Source organism: Ranitomeya imitator, chromosome 2 (assembly GCF_032444005.1).
Source record: "Ranitomeya imitator isolate aRanImi1 chromosome 2, aRanImi1.pri, whole genome shotgun sequence".
NCBI lineage: Eukaryota > Metazoa > Chordata > Amphibia > Anura > Dendrobatidae > Ranitomeya > Ranitomeya imitator.
In genome coordinates this window covers 626,564,029-626,587,947 of record NC_091283.1, presented here as the reverse complement: position 1 = coordinate 626,587,947, position 23,919 = coordinate 626,564,029, and the positions used below count along the sequence as shown (strand labels likewise).

Sequence of the window (23,919 nt, the reverse complement as noted above, 5' to 3'; positions counted from 1 at the left end):
TGCAAACAATTTCTCTGCTTTATTTTGTCTTTTTGACATGTCCATTTTATAGCATCAAAATCAATTATGCTGATGTTTAGAATGAAAAAAAATCCTTTTGCCAAAATTATATATATATAGGGAGTCCGGGCGAGCACGGAGACACAAAGGAATACAGAAAAAAAAAAACAAGATCCAGCTCACCATGCCGACATTCCCAAGAGCTCGGAGCACGGAACCGCTGTGTCAGGGCGTGGATGAACAGGAAAGAGAAGGAGATCCAGCTCAACGATATAGTGAAAAATCCATAGTTTTATTTCACTTCAAAAATATATAGTGTAAGGATAAAACATCAGCATACAGAAAAATTAAAACCAAGGTCAACGCGTTTCCGGTGACTAAGCACCCGTTATCATGATACCTGGTACAAGACATGTCTATACTTTTATACTAGTATCCGGTCATCACACCGGTGTTGCAATTGATAGAATTAATTGATCAAGCAAAGTAGACACACATGATAATAAGAGCAAGACAAGCTTGATGGAAAGACAAAAACAAATGTTTTAACTGGACAGAAATACAGAGAAAACAAAAATAGCATAAAATACAAAAATCACATGTATATGGGGGAACAACATGCAAGATGAAAAAATAGTAGAATAAACGAAATAGCATTGTAATAATAATTGAATAAATCTAAGAATATAATAGTAATATAGTATATGCAATATCATATATCATAAACCCTCATGGCAGTATGAAAAAAGACTATATTGATTCTAAATGAGAATTAAATTAGTAAAGAAAAACCTAGGTAAAAAAATATAATTGGAAAGAAAACTATTTCTGAGGGAAAACTATCCGTGGTTGGACACGAACTCATATGAGTTCTGGTTCAAGGATATGACATACATGTGAATCTCGTAATAAACAGAGCTACAAGCCTCTTTAGTACCATAGAAAGTTGCGAGCTCACAAACAGCCATGGATGGAAGAGCAGAACAATCAATGACAGAAATCTCTCAAACCACAGCAGGAAATACAATATTGCGTGCAAACAGTCACCATCCTAAACATACTATTAAAAGTATCCCTGTAGGGGAGATGGTAAGAGCAAAACGTAATTGCAGTACATCAGAGGATTATTCCCAAGAGATCGAGGGCATAAAAGAAAGACTTGTGCAGAGAGGCTACAGTGATTGGCATTTAAAAAGAGCAGAAAAAATTGTCGCTCGACGACCACGTTTTCATAGCAAACAAAACCAAAGTTTATCTCCTCAAAATCCAATCACTGTGGTCTTCCAGTATAGTAATCAATTTAATGCAATTAGGAAAATACTAATTAATAATTTGACTATTCTCAAAGAATATGCTGACATAGCCCAAATTTTGAGTAACGGATACAGAATTGTGTCTAGAAGAGCCCCTTCTTTAGGCTCTAGCTTATCACCGAGTTCTCTTCATGCCCATTCCGTACAGCCTTCTCATTGGCTTAGCACAAAAGGCTTTTACAAATGTGGTGCGGTGGCATGTAAGACCTGCAAATTTTCGGGGAAATGTTGTAATTTTACTGATGCCAGTGACCAGAATGTTTATTCCATCAAGACTTTTATGAATTGTAACACCAAAAATGTGGTATACATCATGGAATGTATGGCATGCCATCTTAAATACGTTGGGAGTACCATACGGTCTTTAAAAACACATATTCGTGAACATATTTATGATGTTGAAAATATTAGTGCCAATAGAAATACATCACAAGTTTCACAACACTTTATTAATAATCATCAATCTAATCTTGAGTCACTTAAAATTTATGCGATTGAAAAAATTCATAAACCATTCAGAGGAGGAGACATTGAGGTAACCCTGAGAAACAGGGGATCTTGGTGGATCTTCAAACTCGGAACAAGAATTCCACATGGTTTAAACAAAAGGAAAGATATAATGCTTTTTTATTAGTACTTTGATGGTTTATGGATAGCAAAGTTGCTTTATCGACATTTAACAACCAAATGTGTAGTTTATATATTCCGCATCATTAATAACTTTCTTCCAAGGCAAATAGCTATTGATATACCCTTCTGTTCCCCCTTGCTTGCCGGCCGCTTTCACACTGTTACGGCGTCTGCAGCTGTGCTCTTATCTGTTCTTACCGTAATAGCTCTCAGTTTGAGAGATTTCTGTCATTGATTGTTCTGCTCTTCCATCCATGGCTGTTTGTGAGCTCGCAACTTTCTATGGTACTAAAGAGGCTTGTAGCTCTGTTTATTACGAGATTCACATGTATGTCATATCCTTGAACCAGAACTCATATGAGTTCGTGTCCAACCACGGATAGTTTTCCCTTAGAAATAGTTTTCTTTCCAATTATGTTTTTTTTACCTAGGTTTTTCTTTACTAATTTAATTCTCATTTAGAATCAATATAGTCTTTTTTCATACTACCATGAGGGTTTATGATATATGATATTGCATATACTATATTACTATTATATTCTTAGATTTATTCAATTATTATTACAATGCTATTTCGTTTATTCTACTATTTTTTCATCTTGCATGTTGTTCCCCCATATACATGTGATTTTTGTATTTTATGCTATTTTTGTTTTCTCTGTATTTCTGTCCAGTTAAAACATTTGTTTTTGTCTTTCCATCAAGCTTGTCTTGCTCTTATTATCATGTGTGTCTACTTTGCTTGATCAATTAATTCTATCAATTGCAACACCGGTGTGATGACCGGATACTAGTTTAAAAGTATAGACATGTCTTGTACCAGGTATCATGATTAGTGCTTAGTCACTGGAAACGCGTTGACCTTGGTTTTAATTTTTCTGTATGCTGATGTTTTATCCTTACACTATATATTTTTGAAGTGAAATAAAACTATGGATTTTTCACTATATCGTTGAGCTGGATCTCCTTCTCTTTCCTGTTCGTCCACGCCCTGACACAGCGGTTCCGTGCTCCGAGCTCTTGGGAATGTCGGCATGGTGAGCTGGATCTTATTTTTTTTTTTCTGTATTCCTTTGTGTCACCGTGCTCGCCCGGACTCCCTATATATATATAATTTTGGCAAAAGGATTTTTTTTCATTCTAAACATCAGCATAATTGATTTTGATGCTATAAAATGGACATGTCAAAAAGACAAAATAAAGCAGAGAAATTGTTTGCATCGTTGGCTACGGAGGAGACTCCAACGACCAGCAATAAGGATGGACTACTTGATAATTTGTTATCCTCAATGCTCAAAGAAAATCGCCTCTGGTGGGATCTCAGTTCACTGAAAAATTACAAAGAGAAAAATGTCATCCCAAGAGGGCTGAGAGTGAAGAAAATTCCCAATACTGTGTTTTCTAACACCTTTGTTCAAGAGTGGAACACAATTCTATCTGATTGTTCATTGAAACTAATTGCCCTGATAATACAATATGAGGAAACTTCTCTGATCCAACTGCAACAAGATATTGAAACCATGACCAAGGAGGCAAAGGATAAAATGACATCGGCACAATTTGATGAGTTTATTAACACCAGTAACTCTAAAATCTCTAAAGCAGAAGAAACCATCATGGACATGAAGAAATGCAAGCTGGATCGGGATCTTTATGACTATGCCAATGATCAGGTTTATGAGTGGGGGAGGTGGGATAAAATGAATCAATCCCATAAATCTATCTTAAAACCCCACAGAAACCGCACTTACAGAAATCGCATGCGGAGACAGGTCACCTTCAGCTCGTCTGATCTGGACACTTCAACTGGAGTCACAGAGGACTCAGATTCCGAACCTGCACAGAGTGCAAAAAACTCCTACTTCAAGAAAAGCAAACCTCCATTTATCAACAGAAGAAGGTCTATCGAAGAAAAGGAAGGAAACATCGAAGCAAACAGAAACCCTTCGAGATATCATCTCAGACGCCAGCGTTAGGACATTTTAATGTTGTTAATATGTCTTCTTTTTCCCTTACAGATGACCAACAAGAACTCTTATTATATGGTCTTAATTTTGTACCAAGTTGTAATTTTGATCTTTTTTCCACAATTTGTGATGTGAATAGATTTATTAGAAATATTGCTCTCAAATTGCATTTTAGGGATGATTCAACAGAGGGAAAATGCTACATCAATCCTCACGATAATGACTTCAGGTCTCTTGACTTTTCAGATCAACTGTCACTTATGTGTTTATCAGAACTACAGCAAGAAAGTTTAGAGGCTAATGAAGATTCATTCGTTCCTAGAAATATAATCAAAGTGCCTAATCCTAATTACTATCCTGTTCAGGCACGCTAACCTGCCATGGACAGATTTCAAAATGTGATAGAATCTCAGTTGAGGAGCCTTTCTGAAAGTGTGCGGGACAAACGCTTGCACAGTAGTAATCTTCAACCCAGGTTACAGAAGGCATTACGGGAACTACAAAATAATGATGACCTTGTCATTAAAAACTCTGACAAGGGTGGGTCCGTTGTTGTAATGGATAAGGCTAATTACATCACCTGGGTTAACGATATGCTTTCAGATCTGACTGTGTATAAACGCCTGCCCGCCAACCCCACTGCACAAATACAGAACAGAATCTACTTTCTTATAGATGAGGGGTTCAGTATGGGTTTTTTCAATAAAAAAGAAAGTGACTATCTCAGGGTTGCTAATCCAGTGACTCCAATTCTGTATGCCTTACCTAAGACCCACAAAAATAAATATCCACCACCCATGAGGCCGATTGTATCGGGTATTGGGTCTCTGGGTGAGAGGCTGGGGGAGTGGCTGGACCTGCTCCTCCAGCCTCTCGTCCAGAGAACACCTGGGTACCTAAGGGATAGCACCGATGTACTTAATTTCATGGAGGGGTTTATATGGCAGTCGAATTTTTCTTGGATTACTTCAGACGTCACCTCGTTATATACCTCTATACCACATGAAGTGGCGATATTCGCTCTTAAATTTCATATGCAAAAATACAGCGATTTTTCCGCAGATCTTCAGTCCTATGTCATAGAGGTCATTTCTTTTCTTATGACCACAAATTTTTTTTGCTTTAATCAAATATATTTCATGCAAATTAGTGGTGTCTCAATGGGTGCCAAATACTCACCTTCCATCGCCAATTTGGTTATGAGTTGGTGGGAAGAATCTTACATATATAATGATGAGAACCCATTTAAAGATTGCATACGATGGTACGGTAGATACATTGATGATCTGATATTTATCTGGAATTCTGAGGTATCTACCGTACAGGACTTAACAAACTATCTCAATTGCAATCCATTCAATCTCAAATTTATTTCACGTCAAGATCACATGTGTATAGAGTTCCTAGATTTAAAACTAAAGGGTATACCTAACACTCCTATTGTTACTTCCACTTTTCGAAAAACCACAGCAGGAAATACAATATTGCGTGCAAACAGTCACCATCCTAAACATACTATTAAAAGTATCCCTGTAGGGGAGATGGTAAGAGCAAAACGTAATTGCAGTACATCAGAGGATTATTCCCAAGAGATCGAGGGCATAAAAGAAAGACATGTGCAGAGAGGCTACAGTGATTGGCATTTAAAAAGAGCAGAAAAAATTGTCGCTCGACGACCACGTTTTCATAGCAAACAAAACCAAAGTTTATCTCCTCAAAATCCAATCACTGTGGTCTTCCAGTATAGTAATCAATTTAATGCAATTAGGAAAATACTAATTAATAATTTGACTATTCTCAAAGAAGATGCTGACATAGCCCAAATTTTGAGTAACGGATACAGAATTGTGTCTAGAAGAGCCCCTTCTTTAGGCTCTAGCGTATCACCGAGCTCTCTTCATGCCCATTCCGTACAGCCTTCTCATTGGCTTAGCACAAAAGGCTTTTACAAATGTGGTGCGGTGGCATGTAAGACCTGCAAATTTTCGGGGAAATGTTGTAATTTTACTGATGCCAGTGACCAGAATGTTTATTCCATCAAGACTTTTATGAATTGTAACACCAAAAATGTGGTATACATCATGGAATGTACGGCATGCCATCTTAAATACGTTGGGAGTACCATACGGTCTTTAAAAACACGTATCCGTGAACATATTTATGATGTTGAAAATATTAGTGCCAATAGAAATACATCACAAGTTTCACAACACTTTATTAATCATCATCAATCTAATCTTGAGTCACTTAAAATTTATGCGATTGAAAAAATTCATAAACCATTCAGAGGAGGAGACATTGAGGTAACCCTGAGAAACAGGGAATCTTGGTGGATCTTCAAACTCGGAACAAGAATTCCACATGGTTTAAACAAAAGGAAAGATAATGCTTTTTTATTAGTACTTTGATGGTTTATGGATAGCAAAGTTGCTTTATCGACATTTAACAACCAAATGTGTAGTTTATATATTCCGCATCATTAATAACTTTCTTCCAAGGCAAATAGCTATTGATATACCCTTCTGTTCCCCCTTGCTTGCCGGCCGCTTTCACACTGTTACGGCGTCTGCAGCTGTGCTCTTATCTGTTCTTACCGTAATAGCTCTCAGTTTGAGAGATTTCTGTCACTGATTGTTCTGCTCTTCCATCCATGGCTGTTTGTGAGCTCGCAACTTTCTATGGTACTAAAGAGGCTTGTAGCTCTGTTTATTACGAGATTCACATGTATGTCATATCCTTGAACCAGAACTCATATGAGTTCGTGTCCAACCACGGATAGTTTTCCCTCAGAAATAGTTTTCTTTCCAATTATGTTTTTTTACCTAGGTTTTTCTTTACTAATTTAATTCTCATTTATAATCAATATAGTCTTTTTTCATACTGCCATGAGGGTTTATGATATATGATATTGCATATACTATATTACTATTATATTCTTAGATTTATTCAATTATTATTACAATGCTATTTCGTTTATTCTACTATTTTTTCATCTTGCATGTTGTTCCCCCATATACATGTGATTTTTGTATTTTATGCTATTTTTGTTTTCTCTGTATTTCTGTCCAGTTAAAACATTTGTTTTTGTCTTTCCATCAAGCTTGTCTTGCTCTTATTATCATGTGTGTCTACTTTGCTTGATCAATTAATTCTATCAATTGCAACACCGGTGTGATGACCGGATACTAGTATAAAAGTATAGACATGTCTTGTACCAGGTATCATGATTACGGGTGCTTAGTCACCGGAAACGCGTTGACCTTGGTTTTAATTTTTCTGTTTGCTGATGTTTTATCCTTACACTATATTTTTGAAGTGAAATAAAACTATGGATTTTTCACTATATCGTTGAGCTGGATCTCCTTCTCTTTCCTGTTCGTCCACGCCCTGACACAGCGGTTCCGTGCTCCGAGCTCTTGGGAATGTCGGCATGGTGAGCTGGATCTTGTTTTTTTTTTTTCTACATTGTACTGTACCCTGCATGGAAAACAGCTGCGGACCCGCAGCGGCAAAATCGCGGCGGTTCCGCAGTTAAAAACGCATTGTGTGAACATGGCCTTATAAAGTTTTTGAAAATTAAACAGAAATTGCGTTTCACGCAGATGTCGTGTGTGTGTGTGTCTTTTTGTTAACTCTTTATTTACCATTTTATTAATGAGGGTATCTGGCTGACACCTGTTCATTACTAAACCTCGGGCTTGGAATTACATATATATTGTAACGATGCGCTCAATGCATGTGTTGGGGGACACTCGCTTGGCACAGGATTTAGGCAGTCAAACCATAGAAACGTGAACCAAATGCAAACAGTCTTTACATAAAGCATCACATCATCAGTTTGCGACACTAAACACACTGATCCTTATCTTACCAGTTGCCGTGGGTGACCGCACCGTTCATAGAACATCATAAGCACCAACTGTCTTTTGGGATTCCTTATGGGAGCTCCTGCTCCACCTGCTGACTCCTTGTTAGTCCTCTCTCCTGGGAAAGCTTCCATACAGGGATCACCAACTTGACTGGCAGGCACACTTCAGTCAGTCCAGAACCAACGAAGGACGGTAGATTCCCCACACAGTGCCATCACAGACTCTGCATACACTCATTCCCGTGTTTTCTTCAGGATGTCCTACTCCCAGGACATCCAACACAGGGCCACAGTCTCACTGTGTGCTATTCAAGACGTCCATCCCCACCTGGGACAGTCCAACACACAGGCATGTGGCCTGTCCAGGTGCTATTCAGGATGTTCGTCCAACACCCAGGCCACCAGGTCCAAAGCCCCACCATGTGCTATTCAGGGAGATAGCACTTCTAACACATAGGCTCTTTCAGGGCGTACAGCACAGACCATTCAGGTCCACACTCAGAAACCCATGTGACCCACACCCTGGTCACATTATCAAGCTGTAACCACTCCCATAGGTGGGAGGTGAGTGTGTGGCTAGTTTGACCCGCCCATGTCTCATAACTAGCCCTTCCAGCCTCCCTTCATAATTATACCAACTATACTTGTGGGACTACAGGTCCCAGAACAACAACATTACTTCAGACTGACAGTGAAGAGTATCTTCCTCTGCGACACACATACTGGCCATTCACAATAATGCCGGACTTTGTCTCATCACCACAGTTATTCCTGCGATTGCCATGCATTCCTATGGCATCAATACACCTCAATGCGCATTCTGGGGAGACCATGCAGTGCCCCCTACCTGTAACAGGGGTCACTGCATCACATATCCCCCTCTGTTCAAACCTGTGGGGTTGAACATTTGTCACACACAAGGAATCTCAAGACCGGGTACCCAAGTCACTTTGCCCTACCAGTCGACAGAGCCCTCTCAGTCGGGTTTGAGCATCCCTCTTCATTACACCCTTGTTAGGTTTTTTCTGCCCCCAGCAGTCAACATGTAGGCCTTGAGCTTTGGCCCTCAAGTCAGGGTCTGTTTCACCAGACTTTCAGTCACCACATTTTTCCAGTATGCCCCTTTACCCAACCTTTCCTTCCATTTCCGCCACCCACGGTTGGTGCAGCCCTGAGACCCACTTACAGTCGAGCCTGCTGTCTGGTCTGGGTCTGAATCTTGAGTCAGGCCCATCTAACACTTGACATGGGCTACTGTCCAGGTCCCTCAGTATTGTACTGGGACTAGAACTGCCATCTTTGGCTGTCAGCTATTCCAATATTTGGAGGGCCCCTTCTGTTCCCTTTTCCTTGGGATGAAGGTGGCCGCCATCTTCCATCAACTTGTACAAATCTGTAGCATGACGTTATATTGCGTTTGTTTGCTAAACAGACATAAAAACACTGTCGTCAGCGTTTGCCTGTGCTTTTCAAAAAATGCATAATTGAAAACGCATGCCTATTTTGACATGCGTTTGTTAAATGCAAGCCTATGGAGGCGTTAATGTCTCTGTTACATAGTGTGTTTGCTGCTGTCAAATGGATGCGTTAAACGGACAGCAGAAACGCAATGTGATCCTGCAACACCCCAGGTAACCGGTTGTTACAGTGATGTTGCCTTCCTTTCAGGGAGTGTGATATCATGCTTGGAGGCAAGGAGGATTTACCAGGTAACGCACCTACATACAACACATTCTGAATCCAGGCCAGAAGGAGGGCTCTGAACCTGGATTCAGGGGATCTTCCCTAGCTTTAAGTGTTCTGGTCTGGAAGAGGAGTTAGATCAGTCTGGAACAGACAGTGAAGTGAGAAGAGTGAGAGCAGACAGCGGAGCCATGCTGTCAGGACTGAGCTGCATCTCCAGGAAAGGAAGTGAACCTGAGGGGTTGAATGTAGTGAAGCATTACAGGAAAGGAGCACAGAGGGAGGAAAGGCGCTAAGAGGGGAACTGTGTCTGGGCACCTTCAGAGCCGAAGCGCGGGAACCGGGCATCGGGAGCCCGAGGCTGTGTTGTACTCCAGGACACATAGCAGAACCGGAGGGCATAGGACTGTACATTAATTGCCCACACTGCGCCTGGAGGTGAAGCAGCACCTGAAGAGCCCGGGTCATGATAGAGACCCTATAAAATGGCTCAAGCTGCCCAGCATACAGGTACCTGTATCAGGACAGGAGAGAGGACTTTAACAGCAAGCTACAGGCAGTAGGGACCTCGCATACTAGCACGAGTAGGAAGGCTTAAAGACCTCACCTGGGAGAGGGATCCACTATTGCCTCCAGGCCAGCCAGACCATACCACCACCTGTCTCTGGTACCCTGGACTGTGGACTGCTACTGCCAGTAAACCAGGTAAAGACTTTACAACTCTGTGTCCTCCGTTATTTACTGGCAACCCACCATCCTTGCCATACACCTGGGGACCCCGCTTCACCTGTGGGAAGAGTCACCATCTTGCTGCAACATCATCACCCCAGAGGACCCCTTTTAAGCAGCGTCGGTCCCCTCTGACCGAGAACCACAGGTGGCATCACAAATAAACCTTATTCCAAAATCCCCTTTAAAGATATTTCCCCTTTTAATTGAGCGCCCAGGGCCATGGACCGAGTCGCAGACACCGTGACATCCAATTTAAGTGCGACCGGACCCGGTACCGAGTATCCACATTGCCCTGGTGGGTGATTCAATCCTACCCTTAAAGTGACAGGTATTATCTCCTTTAAGGACAAAAATAGCACAAACAATAATGTGATCTTAAGTAATGTAATAGATAAACCATTATTTCTTATTTTTAGGGACTCTATAGTGACGGGGTCTGTTCCGCAGGACTGGCGCATAGCAAATGTGGTGCCAATATTCAAAAAGGGCTCTAAAAGTGAACCTGGAAATTATAGGCCAGTAAGTCTAACCTCTATTGTTGGTAAAATATTTGAAGGGTTTCTGAGGGATGTTATTCTGGATTATCTCAATGAGAATAACTGTTTAACTCCATATCAGCATGGGTTTATGAGAAATCGCTCCTGTCAAACCAATCTAATCAGTTTTTATGAAGAGGTAAGCTATAGGCTGGACCACGGTGAGTCATTGGACGTGGTATATCTCGATTTTTCCAAAGCGTTTGATACCGTGCCGCACAAGAGGTTGGTACACAAAATGAGAATGCTTGGTCTGGGGGAAAATGTGTGTAAATGGGTTAGTAACTGGCTTAGTGATAGAAAGCAGAGGGTGGTTATAAATGGTATAGTCTCTAACTGGGTCGCTGTGACCAGTGGGGTACCGCAGGGGTCGGTATTGGGACCTGTTCTCTTCAACATATTCATTAATGATCTGGTAGAAGGTTTACACAGTAAAATATCGATATTTGCAGATGATACAAAATTATGTAAAGCAGTTAATACAAGAGAAGATAGTATTCTGCTACAGATGGATCTGGATAAGTTGGAAACTTGGGCTGAAAGGTGGCAGATGAGGTTTAACAATGATAAATGTAAGGTTATACACATGGGAAGAAGGAATCAATATCACCATTACACACTGAACAGGAAACCACTGGGTAAATCTGACAGGGAGAAGGACTTGGGGATCCTAGTTAATGATAAACTTACCTGGAGCAGCCAGTGCCAGGCAGCAGCTGCCAAGGCAAACAGGATCATGGGGTGCATTAAAAGAGGTCTGGATACACATGATGAGAGCATTATACTGCCTCTGTACAAATCCCTAGTTAGACCGCACATGGAGTACTGTGTCCAGTTTTGGGCACCGGTGCTCAGGAAGGATATAATGGAACTAGAGAGAGTACAAAGGAGGGCAACAAAATTAATAAAGGGGATGGGAGAACTACAATACCCAGATAGATTAGCGAAATTAGGATTATTTAGTCTAGAAAAAAGACGACTGAGGGGCGATCTAATAACCATGTATAAGTATATAAGGGACAATACAAATATCTCGCTGAGTATCTGTTTATACCAAGGAAGGTGACGGGCACAAGGGGGCATTCTTTGCGTCTGGAGGAGAGAAGGTTTTTCCACCAACATAGAAGAGGATTCTTTACTGTTAGGGCAGTGAGAATCTGGAATTGCTTGCCTGAGGAAATGGTGATGGCGAACTCAGTCGAGGGGTTCAAGAGAGGCCTGGATGTCTTCCTGGAGCAGAACAATATTGTATCATACAATTATTAGGTTCTGTAGAAGGACGTAGATCTGGGGGTTTAATATGATGGAATATAGGCTGAACTGGATGGACAAATGTCTTTTTTTGGCCTTACTAACTATGTTACTATGTTACTATCTTGGTTAATTGGGGTTATCCATCCAGGACCTTTGTATTTTTTTTCTTAAGGGGCTAAATATTCACAGGCAAGTAGTTAACTACCTGCCTGATCTGATTTGTGGTCATAGATGCTCCTGCCGGTCATTCTGCTTAATTTGAACTCACTTTTGAGAGAGGTGATGGTAATGCTTCTCATGATTTCAGCAAATATGCAAAACAATAAGTCAACTATTCCCTAATTCCTCCCATTAACCAAAAGCACAATATTGTTAAAGATATTTTATTTAATAGAGTGGATCTGTTATGTATTGTGCAGCTTTGTCATTCTAATTTAAAAGAAATATTATTACCAAGTTTGCATTAGTACTTTAATTCATTACTTGTAAGTAAAAAAAAAATTCTGTTTATAATTATTGTTTATGAAACAGTGTGATCAGCAGTGCTAAATGGGTGTGGTTGGAGCATGAATATGTTGTGACTAGTTGTGAAATGGGTGTGGTCAGGGTGTGGCCTAAAATTTGCCGCGATGTACTCTGCGCGCCGCAAACTTCGTCCTTCTTTCCCTTCAAAAATTGGGAGGTATGTTACAAATAAAGGGTCATTATCATCGGGACTAATGCAGATTGAATGATGAGGACCAAACAGAGGCTATTTTAGGATTTTACAGCCTATTGATTGGAGGTCAGAACACACAGCTCATTACACAAATGGGTAGAAAAAGGCCTGAGTGTCATTATGGCATCCTAATCAATAATAATTCAAAGATGTGATGGGGAAATGTCGTACTTGCCGAGTTAGTGTAGCTGTGAATTGATATGTAAAATACTGCAGCAAGAATACCTTAATAACAGCATTTAATCTCTTTTTTACATACCGCAAACAAAAAGGGCATGGTACTTCTCCTCTGTCCTAACTTTGCTACTAAATAAAAATCCTGAATCCAAGGCTTGTTTATCAAAGAAAGTATGCTTCTTGTTTTTCTACTGTAGAAGCGCAAGCCAAATTATTATTTCTATCTCCATATTCCAGAAATGTAAACAAAACTGCCTATCTCACACAAAGTGCTTGTTAAAAAAAAAATTATATATAATTTGTATCTATATAATTTACGGTAAAACTTACCTGGCAATATAATTCTCCCTATATCAGTACGATTACGCAGAAACCAAACGTGGTATTTTTTTATTTTTGTTTTTAAGTGGTGAAGAAAAAAATCTGAAATTTAGTAAAAAAATAAAATAAAATAAAAATGAAACATAAATTTTGTTGCCTGTGTCACCATTTTCTGAGACCTGTAACATTTTAAATTTTTGGGATATGGGACTGTGTGAGGGCTTAATTTTTGTGTTTTTACCGATACTATTTTTGGATAGATATGATGTTTATGTTTTGATCGCCTCTTACATTTTATTGCAATGTTATAACTGACAAAAATTATTTTGTTTACTGATCAGATTAATTTCTTGTATATTTGCTTTCACGTACCCTTTCAGATTTTGCAATTGTTAAACTAGTCCAATTGAGAAAGTGTATGTACCACAACAATACTGCTGGTTATTGCTACATCTTATTTTCTGTGTATGTACATACAGTGGGTGCGGAAAGTATTCAGACACCTTTAAATTTTTCACTCTTTGTTTCATTGCAGCCATTTGGTAAATTTAAAAAAGTTAATTTTTTTCTCATTAATGTATGCCTATGGGGTGCTGCCTTATACTACAGAGTCTGCCTATGGGGTGCTGCCTTATACTACAGAGTCTGCCTATGGGGTGCTGCCTTATACTACAGGACCTGCCTATGGGGGCTGCCTTATACTACAGAGTCTGCCTATGGGGCTGCCTTATACTACAGAGTCTGCCTATGGGGTGCTGCCTTATACTACAGAGTCTGCCTATGGGGTGCTGCCTTATACTACAGGACCTGCCTATGGGGGCTGCCTTATACTACAGAGTCTGCCTATGGGGCTGCCTTATGCTATAGAGTCTGCCTATGGGGGTGCTGCATTATACTACAGAGTCTGCCTATGGGGTGCTGTCTTATACTACAGGGTCTGCCAATGGGGTGCTGTCCTATACTACAGAGTTTGCCTATGGGATGCTTCCTTATACTACAGGGTCTGCCTATGGGGTGCTGCCTTATACTATACTATATATACACCCCCTGATGAAGGAACTTTCTGGGTCCGAAACGCGTGTCGGGGTACATATCACCACACATTGGCGGTCCTGGAAGTATTTCCCCCAGTTTCATAAGCAAGTGGCATCAGATCAGATTGGATCATATGCTTAAATAGCACTTTTTTCTGTGTGGATAAAGCACGGCATGCATGACAAGCTGCCTTCTATATAGTTATTGCACAGTTTTATTCCCTTGCACTTCTTGCATGTTCTTATACACATATTCTTCACTGTTATGTGACACACATTTTTAATATATTATATATCTTTTATTTTTTATAATATAAAAAATTTTTTTGCATTCACATAAATTGGTCCCTTTTATTAATTTTAACATATGTTCCCTTTTTTTGGTACTTATACTTATATTTATATTTATTCTGTCCACTGGGGTATCCAGAGTATATACAGTTAGGTCCATATATATTTGGACAGAGATGACATTTTTCTAATTTTGGGTATAGAAATTACCACAATGAATTTTTAAACAAAACAATTCAGATACAGTTGAAGTTCAGACTTTCAGCTTTCATTTGAGGGTATCCACATTAAAATTGGATGAAGGGTTTAGGAATTTCAGCTCCTTAACATGTGCCACCCTGTTTTTAAAGGGACCAAAAGTAATTGGACAATTGACTCCAAGGCTATTTCATGGACAGGTGTAGGCAATCCCTTCGTTATGTCATTCTCATTTAATCAGATAAAAGGCCTGAAGTTGATTTGAGGTGTGGTGCTTGCATTTGGAAGGTTTTGCTGTCAAGTAAACATGCGGTCAAAGGAGCTCTCCATGCAGATGAAACAAGCCATCCTTAAGCTGCGAAAACAGAAAAAACCCATCCGAGAAATTGCTACAATAATAGGAGTGGCAAAATCTACAGTTTGGTACATCCTGAGAAAGAAAGAAAGCACTGGTGAACTCATCAATCCAAAAAGACCTGGGCACCCAGGGAAGACAACAGTGGTGGATGATCGCAGAATAATCTCCATGATGAAGAGAAACCCCTTCACAACAGCCAACCAAGTGACCAACACTCTCCAGGAGGTCGGCGTATCAATATCCAAATCTACCATAAAGAGAAGACTGCATGAAAGTAAATACAGAGGGTTCACTGCACAGTGCAAGCCACTCATAAGCATCAAGAATAAAAAGGCTAGACTGGACTTTGCCAAAAAACATCTAAAAAATCCAGCACAGTTCTGGAAGAACATTCTTTGGACAGATGAAACCAAGATCAACCTCTACCAGAATGATGGAAAGAGAAAAGTATGGTGAAGGCGTGGTACAGCTCATGATCCAAAGCATACCACATCATCTGTAAAACACGGCGGAGGCAGTGTGATGGCTTGGGCATGCATGGCTGCCAGTGGCACTGGGTCACTAGTGTTTATTGATGATGTGACACAGGACAGAAGCAGCTGAATGAATTCTGAGGTATTCAGAGCCATACTCTGTGCTCAGATCCAGCCAAATGCAGCAAAACTGATTGGTCGTCGTTTCATACTACAGATGGACAATGACCCAAAACATAAAGCCAAAGCAACCCAGGAGTTTATTAAAGCAAAGAAGTGGAATATTCTTGAATGGCCAAGTCAGTCACCTGATCTCAACCCAACTGAGCATGCATTTCATTTGTTAAAGACTAAACTTCAGACAGAAAGGCCACAAACAAACAGCAACTGAAAACCACCGTAGTGAAGGCCTGGCAGAGCATCAAAAAGGAGGAAACACAGCGTCTGGTGATGTCCATGAGTTCAAGACTTCAGGCAGTCATTGCCAACAAAGGGTTTTCAACCAAGTACTAAAAATAAACCTTTTATTTAAAATTATTGAATCTGTCCAATTACTTTTGGTCCCTTTAAAAACAGGGTGGCACATGTTAAGGAGCTGAAACTCCTAAACCCTTCATCCAGTTTTAATGTGGATACACTCAAATAAAAGCTGAAAGTCTGAACTTCAACTGCATCTGAATTATTTTGTTTAAAATTCATTGTGGTAGTGTCTATAACCAAAATTAGAAAAATGTTGTCTCTGTCCAAATATATATGGACCTAACTGTACATTTTGACCTGCCATATGCAAATTATATATTGCATTACATATACAGTATATAGTGTGATATGTGCATATATATAAAAATGTAAAAAAACATACATATACACAGTTTTTTATCTCTCTATTTTATTGATCTATTGCTGTTGCTATATAATAAAAGTTATCTTTTTAAATATAATTCTTTGCCATCATCATTTTTTCTACTGGTTTTGGTTCATGCTTGGTGCACGTTTCTCTTATACTATAGAGTCTGCCTGTGGGGGGGCTGCCTAATACTACAGAGTCTGCCTTTGGGGGCTGCCTTATGCTATAGAATCTTCCTATGGGGGTGCACTATACAATATAGAGTAGGCCTATGGGGAGTACATTATACTATATGGAGTCCTATGGGGGTGCATTATACTATATTGAGGACTATCTGGTGCATTATACTACATGGAGACTATCTAGGGGGCATCATACAGTGTGGAGATTACAGTGAGGGGGTCATCTTACAGTGTTGGAGCCATCAAACAGTTTGGGGGCTACTAAGGGGTCAGTATACTGTGCGGGTTGTACTATACAATGAGGGGGAATTATACTGTGTATAAGAGAGCATCATACTGTGTATAGGGAAGCTGTACATGGTGGAGACTCGGGACATTATTCAATGTTAAGTGGGCACTTATTGTTATAGGGGAACTCAGGTTACTGTGACTATCAAAGGGGTACACAGGACAATATTACTTTCTAGGGGGCAAAATATAGGCACTGTTTTCTAGGGCACTTGCATCTGGCATTACTATGTTATAGAGGGTTGCTTTGGAATTTGGAAGGCACAGAGAATCACACAGCAGGTGCAGTAATATGGACACATACGGCAGCAACGACTCAGCATTGGGATATCAGCAGGATGAGGAGTTTGTGCAGGTTGGGAATAGATGGTGATGGCTTAAAATATGAGGCGTGAAACATGTCTTTGTTGTTTTCTCTGCAGCCGAGTTGTGGCTGGAAGAAGTTGTCGTGTCGGTCTGGGCCAGATGGAAAAGATGGGAAAAGTGACGACTCCATCAGAAAGAACGTCAGTGGTAAGTCATTATCTGTAACTGTGCTGTTATCTCTTATATGTTCTGTAGGACTGGTATCTACCACTGACCATATGGCGGTAATATTCATGTTGGTCTTTGTTACGTGTTACGGAACCACTCAGCACCCAGAATATGTTGTGCAGTTATATGTATGTATAATAGGTTCCATGTGAGACGCATGTCCCTAATGCATCAGCCCATGTAAACCAAGCATTTCCAGCCAGCGTCGTTCATTCAGACTCCAGCCAAAGCAGAGTGGACCTCCTGAAACACGGGGTGGTACTGAAAAAGGTACCCCAGCTTGGTAGACCCCGTTACAGACTTTATATAGAGATTATCTTCAGTAACAGCGCGGTCATCTGCTGAGGTTCTCCTCCACTATTAGGCTGTGTGCCCATGTTGCATTTTTTATGCGTTTTTTGCCACAGCAGAAATGCTAAAAAACGCTTAAACGCATTCCCATGCAATCCTATGGGATTCCGCAGTTGCTGTGCCCATGCTGTGGATTTTCCCGCTGCGGAATCGTATAGCGGTAAAATCCGCAGCATGTTCATTATTTTTGTGGAATCGCAGAGATTCCGCCGCCATAGGATTGCATTGAAATGCTCACTTTACACATGTGGCTATGCTCACCATGTGTAAAGTGAGCGCTTCATGTGCATATGGCACCCAGGGTCTGGAGGAGAGTAGACTTTCCTCCAGGCCCTGGGAACCATATTCCTGTAAAAAAAAAAAATTAAAATAAAAAAAAGGGATATACTTACCCGACTCTCAGCAGTGCACGCGGCTGCTTCCGTTCCCAGGGATGCATTGCGCCAATCACCAGAGATGACGTCGTGGTCACGCGACCGTGATGTCACAAAGGTCCTTCACGCAAAGCATCCCTGGGAATGGAGCATACCGAGAGTGCCGCTGAGGAGATCGGGGGCCATCGGAAGGTGAGAATAACCATATTTTTTATTTTTTTATTATTTTTAACATTCTATCTTTTACATTTGATGCTGCATAGGCAGTATCAATAGTAAAAAGTTGGTCACACTTATCAAGCACTATGCTTGACAAGTGTGACCAACCTGTCAATCACTTTTCCAAGCGATGCTTTAAGTAGCTTGGAAAAGCGCAAGCTAAAAACGCTTGTGTTTTGCGGGAAAACGCATGCAAATTCCGCATGCGTTTTACCTGCGTCAGGGAGTTGCGGAAATGCTGCGGACATTTCCGCAGCATTTCTGCAATGTGGGCACATAGCCTTAGGGTGCGTCGCCGAGTTGTAATCAAGGTTACCTGGTTAGGGGCCACTCAGAATCTTCACCCCCCCAAACCAAAACTCTAGCTACGCCTCTGACGTGGTGAATCCGTACGGTTCAATGAACCCATGCTCATTCATCTGCGTTCAATAGACGGCAGCGCTTTGGATGCAGCAGATATGTGCTGTGTCCAAAGCGCTGCCAATTACTGACTGTGTGCACCTACCCTAACGAGGCCAGGAAACAAGCGTCAAACGTCTTCAATATTGTCGATCATGCTCGCTTAGTGGCCTGAACTTAACACTTGTAAATACAACAAAAATGTTTTTGTGTGATGTTGCAATATGTTAGCATTTTGGGCCCCACTTTAAACTTTCGCCTAGGGCCCCACTTTGTCTAAAACCGGCCCTGTGTTTAGGTTAAGCGTTGACTCTGCCACTGAGAACTATTATGTATTTTTTCTATTGAATACTTTCAAAGTGTTATTCCCAACATCTGACATGCCTATGGATAGGTGCTAATGGTCAGATCGGTTGAGATTTGGCAGCTGAGGCCACAACTGATCCAAAGAATAGGCCACTATAATGCCCTTTCTGATTGGATCAGTGACCAGACATGTGCACCATTTCGCCATTAGTTCACTGTAAGACCTTAGTAACTAGCCGATTACAGCACTCAGCTTTATCCAGCAGTTTCATAGAGACTAAGTTGAGTTGGGGAGTGCATGTCTGATAATTGCTTCAAGTAGACAGGCTATTTCAATGCTCCTTTTTGGGGTTTTGGGTGGGTCCCAGACAACATTCCCCCCAAAATGTAAACATTGTTCCTCACCTATTCAATAGAAAAAGTGCTACTGACACATGTAACTAAACTAATAACGTATTTTATAGATTTTATGCCATACAATTGCACATATATATGTTGATACTCTAAATTATAAAAAAAAATGACACCACAGTACTGAATAAGACAAGACATGTCTATGCCTTATAAGTTACTAATGGCTTATCATTAGTGTTGAGCATTCCGATACCGCAAGTATCGGGTATCGGCCGATACTTGCGGTATCGGAATTCCGATACCGAGATCCGATATTTTTGTGATATCGGGTATCGGTATCGGAAGTGTAAAATAAAGAATTAAAATAAAAAATATTGTTATATTCACCTCTCCGGCGGCCCCTGGACATCAGCGGGAGGATCCGGCGTCCGGCACGGCTTCTTTCTTCAAAATGCGCGCCTTCAGGACCTGTGGTATGACGTCCCGGCTTCTGATTGGTCGCGTGCCGCCCATGTGACCGCCACGCGACCAATCAGAAGCCGCAACGTCATTCCTCAGCTAAAGTCCTAGAATGAGCGCCTTTTAGGACCTGAGGAATGACGTCGCGGCTTCTGATTGGTCGCGTGGCGGTCACATGGGCGGCACGCGACCAATCAGAAGCCGGGACGTCATTCCACAGGTCCTGAAGGCGCGCATTTTGAAGAAAGAAGCCGTGCCGGACGCCGGATCCTCCCGCTGATGTCCAGGGGCCGCCGGAGAGGTGAATATAACAATATTTTTTATTTTAATTCTTTATTTTACACTTTAATATGGATCCCAGGGCCTGAAGGAGAGTTTCCTCTCCTTCAGACCCTGGGATCCATGAGGATACATTCCGATACTTGATGTCCCATTGACTTGTATTGGTATCGGATATCGGTATCGGCGATATCCGATATTTTTCGGGTATCGGCCGATACTATCCGATACCGATACTTTCAAGTATCGGACGGTATCGCTCAACACTACTTATCATATAATCAAAATACCTTGCTCAGTCGGAGTGTTTTCTGCTTTTAAATTCACCCAGGAATTTTGATTCTTTCTTCCTTCCTTCTCCACTGAGGATGCAGCAAAATAACCTTACTTTTATACTGATGGGCTGTAGGGCTTTCCAACAAATAATCCCAATTGATGACAGAGAAGATTATGGCAGAATCGTACTTTGGACTCCAGACAAAGTAAACTACAAATAAGAAAATGTCAAAAGTATGGTTTGTCCTGATCAGATTATTTATTCATCCCCAAAAAATATTTAACACATTGGACTAAAGAAGAAGTGTGCTGGGACTATGACCTGGCATTTATTAAAAGTATATCCCAAGTCTTTTTCCCAGCTTGTTATATGTGCTCTTTTTAAGCAATGGTCTTCAGTCAGGAGAGTTTGGTATAGGGTGGATAGCATTTTCGGTGGTTTGGATACTCTGGCGCATTGGGTTTCGAAGGTTGTGAGATTTCGGGTGGTGTCGGAGTTGTATTGCATTATTCTCAGAGATTCTTTGCGGGCGTTGTACTGTATAAAATTAAAATTCGGTAGGCCCGTTAGTTTTTTAATTTCAGAGAGGGGCAGAAGCACTCCCTCCCCAAATAGCTGGTCTATGGGTGTGTTTGGGCCTTTCTGGCTGCTATGTACTTTATTGTCAGTTTTGATTGTGTGGGTTAGGACGTCTGAAAGTTTGAGTAGTGGTGATGAAGGGGGTATTAGTATGTTATGTACCTTCGTCCAGATCCTGATGAGTGCATGTGTGAGTGGGTTGGATTGTGAGGGGGGAGGTCGCTTCTTGACATAAGTCATCAGAAGCGATCTGATAGGCTGAGGTGAGAGCTCATTCTCTATCATAAGCCACTGTTTACTTTGTGTGCCGCGTATTAGGTCCACTGAGCGCGCCAATATTGCAGTGTGGTAGTATTTCCTGGCATCTGGTGCGCCCATTCCGCCGTTAGATTTAGCCAATACTAGCGTGCGGTAAGTTATTCGTGGTTTGATATTTTTCCAAATATACTTGAGGAACAGTGAGTTCACCCCGGCTAGGTAAGAGTCTGGGACGTGTATAGGTAGCATTTGAAACAGGTATACAAACTTGGGAAGTATTAAACTTTTTAGTATATTTTTTCTCCCTGACCATGATAGGAATTGGTCTCTCCAGGATTGCATGGTAGTCTTAAGGTACCTTCACACATAACGATATTGTTAACGATATCGTTGCTATTTGTGACGTAGCAACGATATCGTTAATGAAATCGTTATGTGTGACAGCGACCAACGATCAGGCCCCTGCTGGGAGATCGTTGGTCGCTGAATAAAGTCCAGAACTTTATTTCGTCGCTGGACTCCTGCTGACATCGCTGGATCGGCGTGTGTGACACCGATCCAGCGATGTCTTCACTGGTAACCAGGGTAAACATCGGGTAACTAAGCGCAGGGCCGCGCTTAGTAACCCGATGTTTACCCTGGATACCATGCTAAAAGTAAAAAAAAACAAACACTAGATACTTACCTAACGCTGTCTGTCCTCCAGCGCTGTGCTCTGCACTCCTCCTGTACTGGCTGTGAGCCGGAAAGCAGAGCGGTGACGTCACCGCTCTGCTTTCCGGCTCACAGCCAGTACAGGAGGAGAGCAGAGAAGCAGAGCGCAGCGCTGGAGGACAGACAGCGGTAGGTAAGTATCTAGTGTTTGTTTTTTTTTACTTTTAGCATGGTATCCAGGGTAAACATCGGGTTACTAAGCGCGGCCCTGCGCTTAGTTACCCGATGTTTACCCTGGTTACCGGCATCGTTGGTCGCTGGAGAGCGGTCTGTGTGACAGCTCTCCAGCGACCAAACAGCGACGCTGCAGCGATCCGGATCGTTGTCGGTATCGCTGCAGCGTCGCTTAATGTGAAGGGGCCTTTAGCTTTGTCAATTAGCGGGTCATAATTAAGTTTAAATAGGTCTTTGTGGTTTCTGGGTATCCTAATTCCAAGGTACGTGATGTATTGTTTGGGCCAGGTGAAGGGGTATAGTTTTTTCAATTTAGCAAGGGTGTGAGTAGGTATGTTGAGATCTAGAGCTTCTGATTTAGAAAGATTAACTTTAAAGTTTGCTAGGGTACTATATTCCTCCAGTAAAGACATCAAAGCTGGGAAGCTTTTGAGTGGTCTAGTCATCAGAACAAGAAGGTCGTCCGCAAAGGCTGCCGTTTTGTACTGTGTTTTTCCTATCTTAATGCCCTCAATTTCAGGGCTCTGCTGAATAGCACTTAGTAGGGGTTCCATCGCTAACACGAAGAGTATCGGCGACAGGGGGCAACCCTGGCGAGTGCCATTTGAGATAGTAAACGTGTCTGTCAGGGAGCCATTTATTCTAATGCGTGCCTTGGGTTCTCGATACATACTCATTATTGAAGAAGTTAGTTGGTGAGGAAATCCAAAGCAGGCCAAGGTCTCTCTCAGGTAAGTCCAGTCCACCCTGTCGAAGGCTTTCTCCGCATCAGTCCCTAGGAGAACTAAAGGTAGTTTTCTTTCTCTAGCATAGTGCATAAGGTGCAATATTTTATAAGCATTATCTTTCCCTTCTCTTCCCTTGACAAAGCCTGTTTGGTTTAAAGAAATCAATGAAGGCAAAAATCCTGCTATTCTGCGTGCTATCATGCTTGCAAATAGCTTCAGGTCCACGTTTAATAACGAGATTGGCCTATAGCTACTGCATTGCTCTGGGTCCTTGCCTTCCTTGTAAATTAGTGAAATCTTGGCTTCCAAGACCTGCGTAGGGAATTGTTCGCCGTTCAATACTGAGTTACACATGTTTAATAGGCGTGGGAGCAATACTTGGGGAAAGGACTTATAGTATATTATGGGTAAACCGTCGGGACCGGGGGCTTTCCCAGAAGGGCTCCCCGACAGGGCAGACCGGAGTTCGTCTAGTTGGAATGGTTTGGTTAGGAAGTGTTGCTGAGAGGTTGTCAACTGAGGGAGAATGCTGGGACTATGACCAATGGTTGTATTTGGTAACTACACCTTTTATAAAGACACTATTTCACGCTTATATCATGCAGCAGCATAACACATTGTAAACTCTTTTATTCATTATAGTTGCTAAAAAATCAAAGTTTTATGTGCACAATAAAGTTGATCAAAATGATTTGCAGAGTCCTGGTGTAGTGACCACATCGGCAGTCCCTGGCCGCTTGACCACAGCCCTGAGACCCTCCTCAAAACTTCCAGCATTTCTACCACCTCTTTTAATTAGTAGGCCGGGCACCATCATTGTTGATGTGTGACACAAGAATTATGTCATCTCTTTAGGTTTAATCTTCTTGTATCCATAATTCAAAATGATTACAATCTTGAGATATCCATTGCTGACAAATGTAGTGAAGATTAAGCAATTTTGTTGTTTTCTTCATTGTATTCATACATTGCATGAGCAGCTTCCTGCTGTATCTTGAAGTATCTGTTATGGTAAGCATCTTATTGAGATTCAATTCGAGATCA

At 41.3% G+C, this 23,919-nt stretch overlaps 1 protein-coding gene across 1 annotated transcript in view; it reads right to left on the bottom strand.

The window, feature by feature from the left end:
* Nucleotides 1–20,507, bottom strand: part of LOC138667898 (collagen alpha-2(I) chain-like) — a 107,076-nt gene extending 86,569 nt beyond the window's left edge. The window contains exon 1 of the mRNA XM_069755971.1: nucleotides 20,436–20,507. The gene's annotated coding sequence lies outside the window, so the exon portion shown is untranslated. The remainder of the gene's footprint in view (nucleotides 1–20,435) is intronic.
* Nucleotides 20,508–23,919: the final 3,412 nt, after the last annotated feature.